This window comes from Mus pahari, chromosome 1 (genome assembly GCF_900095145.1).
Source record: "Mus pahari chromosome 1, PAHARI_EIJ_v1.1, whole genome shotgun sequence".
NCBI lineage: Eukaryota > Metazoa > Chordata > Mammalia > Rodentia > Muridae > Mus > Mus pahari.
Window position 1 is genome coordinate 125,645,535 of NC_034590.1, and position 6,506 is coordinate 125,652,040.

General features: G+C 39.4%; 1 non-coding gene across 1 annotated transcript; it reads right to left on the reverse strand.

The window, feature by feature from the left end:
- Window positions 1-4,418: 4,418 nt before the first annotated feature.
- Window positions 4,419-4,547, reverse strand: LOC115062952. The gene has a single exon (XR_003842856.1). It is a non-coding gene; the product is annotated as a small nucleolar RNA SNORA17 (small nucleolar RNA).
- Between the last annotated feature and the right edge of the window lie 1,959 nt (window positions 4,548-6,506).

Consider the following 6,506-nt stretch of genomic DNA (forward strand, 5'->3'; position numbering starts at 1 on the left):
GCTCTGGCTGTCCTGGAACTCACTTGGTAGACCAGGCTGGCCTCGAACTCAGAAATCTGCCTGCCTCTGCCTCCCAAGTGCTGGGATTAAAGGCCTGCGCCACCAGGACCGGCAGTGCTTAACTAATTTTACAATTACTTTTGTTTTTTAAGTCTAGTCATTACACACACACACACACACACACACAAGTTCCTCATGCCATTCCTCATCTCTTGTCATCAAGAGGATATATCCTTCCCCTACTCCTCAGACTTCCCCACTTTCTGGGACTCAATGTTTTGAGGGTTAGGCATATCTTTTCCAACTCAGGCCAGACCATGCAGTCATCTTTTGTATATGTGTCATGGGCTTTTGACCAGCTTGTATATGCTGCCTGGTTGGCAGCTCAGTGTCTGAGAGGTCTCAGGCATCAAGGTCAATTGAGACTGCTGGTCATCCTATAGGTTGTCCTCCTCATCAGTCCTTCCAGCCTTTCCCTTATTCAACCACAGGGGTCCCTGATTTCAGTCCAATCATTGGGTGTAAGTATCCCTGCCTGTCTGTCAGCTGCTTGGTGTGCCTCTCAGAGGACAGCAATGCTAGGGTCCTGTCTGTAATCACACCATAGTATCAATAATAGTGTCAGGATTTGGAGCCTCCCCTCCATATGGACCCCAATTTTGGCCAGACGCTGAACCTCTCTTCCCTTAGTGTCTTCTCCATATTTATCCCTGAAGTTCTTTTAGACAGGGACAATTCTGGGTCAGAGATTTTGACTGTGGGGTGGCAACCCCATACCTCCACCACTTGATGCCTTTTCTTTTTATTGGTGGTGGACTCTACGAGTTCCCTCTCCACACTGTTGGGTATTTCATCTAAGGTCCCTCCCTTTCAGTCCTGAGAGTCTTTCAACTCCCAGGTTTGATTTAATTTTTAATTAATTTCCACACTCTGGACTCCAGAAAATCAAATAACTGTATTTAAAAAATGGGTACAGAGCTAAACAAAGAATTCTCAATTGAGGAATACTGAATGGATGAGAAGCACATGAAAATATGTTCAACATCTTTGATCATCAGGGAAATGCAAATTAAAGCAACCCTGAGATTCTACCTCACACAAGTCAGAATGGCTAAGATCAAAAATTCAGGTAACAGCAGATGCTGGCAATGGTGTGGAGAAAGAGGGACACTACTCCATTGTTGGTGGGATTGCAAGCTGGTACAACCACTCTGAAAATCAGTCTCGTGGTTCCTAGGAAAATTAGACATAGTACTTCTGGAAGATCCAACAATTCCACTTCCTGGGCATATACCCAGAAGATGTTCCAACTTGTAATAAGGAAACATGTTTCACAATGTTCATAGCAGCCTTATTTATGATAGCCAGAAGCTGGAAAGAACCCAGATGTCCTTCAACAGAGTAATGGATTCAGAAAAGGTGGTACATTTACACAATGGATTACTACTGAGCAATTAAAAACAATGAATTCGTGAAATTCTTAGGCAAATGGATACATCTGGAGGATATCATCCTGAGTGAGGTAACCCAATCACAAAAGAACACACATGATATGCACTCACTGATAAGCGGATATTAGCCCAGAAACTTAGAATATCCAAGATACAATTTGTTACTAGACATTTTAGGTTACTCATAAGTAATATTTCTGTTTTATCTCATTGAAATAAAACAGAATAATTAGAGCAATGAAAATGCTAGATTGTTAGTAAGTTTCGAAAGCATTTCTGTTAAGGTTTTCTTGCCTTTTTCTTGTGTTAAGGTTCCTGGTATTACTGAGCATTAATTTTATATATGCTTGTATGCATTCTAATTTTCCTGTTTTATAATTTTTTTCAGTCATGTTATTGTAATTAACAGTTTCCCTGGACTTCTTCTTCATGTAAGCTTAATCAAAGTAATATATTATTTTGATGTTATTACAATTGATATTGATTCCTTAATATTCTACATGAATTATGAATTGTTAATAAAGAGAAAAAAATTTGGGTTCATGTTTATTTTATCTTGCACTCTTTCTGCATTTATTAGCTATAATAATTTTGAGTAGAATTTCTAGTATTTATTATTCATAATAATGTATTCGCTGTTCTTTATTTTATTTTTCCTTTTCCATTGAGATCTATCCAAGGTACATGTATCAAAATTTAGCATCATAGCATAGAAATCATTCCAACAATTCTGTGCTGATAACTTTTAAGAAAATAAGAGAAGGTCGGTAAGTATTGCTCAAAAATTAAAAGCACCTGCTTCAGTGTAGAAGATCAAGGTTTGGTTTTCAGCACCTAGTAGCAGCTCACAACTCTTTATAACTCATTTCAAGGAAATTCTGCACATTCTTCTGCCCTCTGAAGACAATATACCAATTATACATAAAGATGGGTGCAGGCAAGATTCATAGATAAAATAATGCTTTTAAATTATTGTTAGTTCCTTGTGAATTTCACACTATGCACCCCAATCCTACTCATTTACCAATCTTCTCATACTCACCCTCTGATCTTGCAACTTCCTACACTACAGAGGAAAAAAAATCTCATTGTGAAAGCTTTACTGTGTTATAGAGTGTCCAACAATACACCCTTTTCTGTCCACAAATTTTTGCTTTCAAATGTTCTTTGCAATGACTCATTAATCTTGTACAAGGCCTCTGATTTTGCTATAATATCAATACTGGAACTTAAGTGGGACTTCTCTTGGATGTCTTGTTGGCCTGTGTCATGTAGATCCTGTAGTTTTCTGTTTCTAAAGTCAGCTCTGTCATGCACTCCAGAGGTCCATCAATAGTGTATATGTTGAGTTGGGCCAAGTCAAAGCTCTGAATCTATGCCTGAGAATTATCTGAGCTGGCCAACCCTCCTGCTTTCCTACTTTCATGCTTTCAGGCCACTTCTTCCATAAGCCCTGCAACCATGGCCACCTATAGTTTGCTGCCCAGGTGAAATGCAGTTCCTGCTCTGCTAATTTTGGCAGCAATGAGGACATGACCATTTCTTCCAGACATGGGAGACGTGACATGGACATGGGAGCAAGTTCTTCTACCAGCGATAAATATAGAGAGACAAGGGATGAGAGGAGAGCTTCTCTCCCTCATCCAAACTGCTCTTTGGGGCTGTTGAAGAGGCAGGGCTGTCTTCCCATACCCTGTGGACCTGCTCACCTGCAACCCCATATCCAGGGCCAGTTGTACTATAGTCCCCAGGAGAGGCATAGCGATAGCTCTCCTGCTCTGATGGCCTTGAGGCTGACTTTCTTACCTTCCATGGTGACAAAGTATGAGAGGGGAGTATTATCTCTCTCTTGCCCATGTTACCACACTGCAGAAAAGAGGCAGAGCCACTTCTTCTATGCTTATATCTTAGGGCTGGTTTTCTCAAGACCCTACCAGCCAGGGTCAATTCTACAATGAAAGGGCAGCTCTTCTAAGTGCTGCAGCTGATGAAAGGTAGGGCCATCTCTCCTGCTTGGATGACCCCAGGACAAATTCCCCTACCTGGCACTAGTAATAAGTGCTGAGGGAGGAAGATAAAGGTATCTTTCTCCTGTCCAAACTACTGCATGAGAGATGAGTGGTATGACCATCTCTCCCACATTTATATTATCAGGGCTAACTCACACTCAGCATCTGCAATGCACTGCACTGTTTTTCCAAGTACTGCAGCTAACTAGGGGAATGGTCAACTCTGCTGCTTTCATGCAGCCAGAGTCAGATTTCCCATAAAGCTCAGGTGAGGGGTGGGAACAGTTCTGCACAGACCTGGGGGTGGGGGTAACATGTTCCCAGGCAGCAGCTCAGACTTGAGATATCTGCCTGACCTTTGAGGGCAACAGACCAATGCTGCAGCAGGATCATGAATGAAGGCAAGTTTCCTGGTGGTAGCACAGGCTAGGACTCCACAATGGTCATAAGTAGCATCATTGGCTACTCACATTAGGCTGTTGCTAGCAATTTGCTTTTCTCGATCTCCACCTCTCTTCATTGCCCCCACATCCTTTTGTTTCTCTCTCATTTCTCCACCACTTACTGACTTCTCTTAGTGGTATCTGGCATCTATGAGTGTCTGTGGTCATTTCATGAGTGGTCTCAGGAGAGCTATAATCTGTGCTTGACTTATGGTGCCTGGAAAGTATCATCTTTGATATGGTCTGTCTCCTAGGACCTGCGCAACATTAGACTGGGATCATTTCAGGTTAGCTCCCTTTCCAGGCCTCATGGTGACAATATGGTGACCTTTTCCTCTTCCTTCCTACCTGTGTGGTCCAATGAGTGTTGGTTGTCTTAAGCTCACCCTCTCTGGGGCTCACAGTCCCAGGTAGGATTATTCTAGCCTCCAGCTTACTTGCAGTCCTGAGAGCCCATCCAGGCCTGCCCGGTGCTAGACTGGTGGCTGCCTCAGGATCAGTTTCTTTTACCAAGTACTGTTAGTCTACTAGTCATTTAGATATTCACAGATCAGAATACTGAGTACAAACACAGACTGTCTCCTCCGTGCCCCCTACTCAGACACTCAGACAGAAGTTATACCTGCATTGTCTCTAGGGTCAGGAGATATAATGAATATTTTACAATACATTTAAGAATGAAAATAAGTTCGAAGCCAGCCTGGTCTACAAAGTGAGTTCCAGGACAGCCAGGGCTGTACAGAGAAACACTGTCTCAAAAAACAAACAAACAAACAAAAAATGAACAAACAATCAAAAAACAAAACAAAACAACAAAATAAGAAGAATGACAATAAGGTGGGAATTACATCAAGGCTCCTTGGTAAGGTAAGTAGCTTTGTTTTTGTTGTTAATGTTGTTGTTGTTGTTGTTGTTGTTGTTGTTTTAGTACTGAAAAAATATTCTCAGATTATTTCATGTGTGATTAGACAAAGAAAAATTCATATGAGGAGGACCTAAAATTGCCTTAGCCAGAGACATTAGTAGATTTTTTAAAAATTTTTGCTGCCTGACTTAGCTGATAACCTAATAATCAGAGATTCTCTAAGTTTTATTTCTTTATATCCTTATAGGCCATCTCAGACAAAGTACAATCTTCTGCTATTTCCACCAAGGTGAGGTTGAAGAGCTGATATTGGATTACAACTACAAGGAGACATCAGCCCTTATGTGACTACTTTCCCTGAGATGTGTGGGAATCCTGCTGTCTGTGTTTTGATATTTGACAGAGCATAATCCAAGTTCTATTCCACAGCATATGGCCAAATGTGGGGAAGAAGATTCTTCTTTGGTTATGCATATTGAATTAATGCTCTTGACAGGAAGTAATAATCCATATCGTTTTTTGTACCAGCACTTGTCTATTTCTAGAAAAATAAGTATCATAAAATTTTACTGCCACAGTCAGAACGCTAAATGAAGATTCGACATCTGATCATTTTCATTTTACAAAAAAACAAAAAAACAAAAAAACAAAAAAACAAGAATGTAGAAAGCCAAGAAAGAGAAAATAGCTGTACTACAGACAGTGCTTCTAGTCATCTTATAATTATTGTTCTACTACTATATCTGCACCGATGGGCAGTTCAATAGCTTCCACATTGCATACTCATGACCAGTACGTGCTGTAGTGAATTTTGTTACAAAGAGACAGGTGGTCTTCCTAATTTTTTTGTGTTTACAAAGTTTTATGAGATTACATATACAAAATGTAATGTTTACTCTTTGAATTAGAGGACATGGCAATTTCTACGTCCATTTGACATGTCAACTGCTAGACTACTTTCTTTAGGAGTAATTGGATATGGAAATGCTAAATTCAGTGCTAGCCTGCAGACATGAAGAGATAAGGTAATTTGTCGACAGTAATGGCTCTAATTGTCTGCATTTGAATTTTAACATTTCCTACAGTTTTCAAAAATCACTTATATTTGTGGTCATATTGGAAGAGGAAAAGCCTAAAAAGGGAGAGAACAATTTTAAATGTAGCTATTGATTAAGATATGGAACAAATAATCTCTCACACTAAATGTGAATGTAGTTTAATGTAGAGAAAAGAATAATGCCCAAGATTCTAAAGTCAAATTTCTATACACCGAAATGTCTTCTCTCAGGACAAGAAGTTTTATCTTTAATGAAACTAGGGGAAATCCATGAGGGAAAACTGTAACTACAAATAGGTAAGCACGAAAAATACACTTTGGAATAAAGGTGCATGGGGTACAATATATGGAGAGATTTAAAAAGTATCTATTTTTCTCACAACCCTCATACATAGAAAATTGGTTTATGAGAAAAATAAAGATTGTGCAATGAAGTGAAAACAGCTAAATCTTTTTCTACATATTTTTATTGATTTTATTAATTTTTGGCAATTTCAAATTATATATGGTCACACTTCTCAGACCTTTCATGGCCACATAACCCCAGCCTTTATAAACTTCACCCCACAAGCAAAAAAAAAAAGAAAGAAAAGAAAAGAAAGTCTAATGTGAAACAATTTAATTTTAATGCAACTGTTTGTGGTACAAAAATGATGAAGGCACCAATAAAAGTATGTTCTA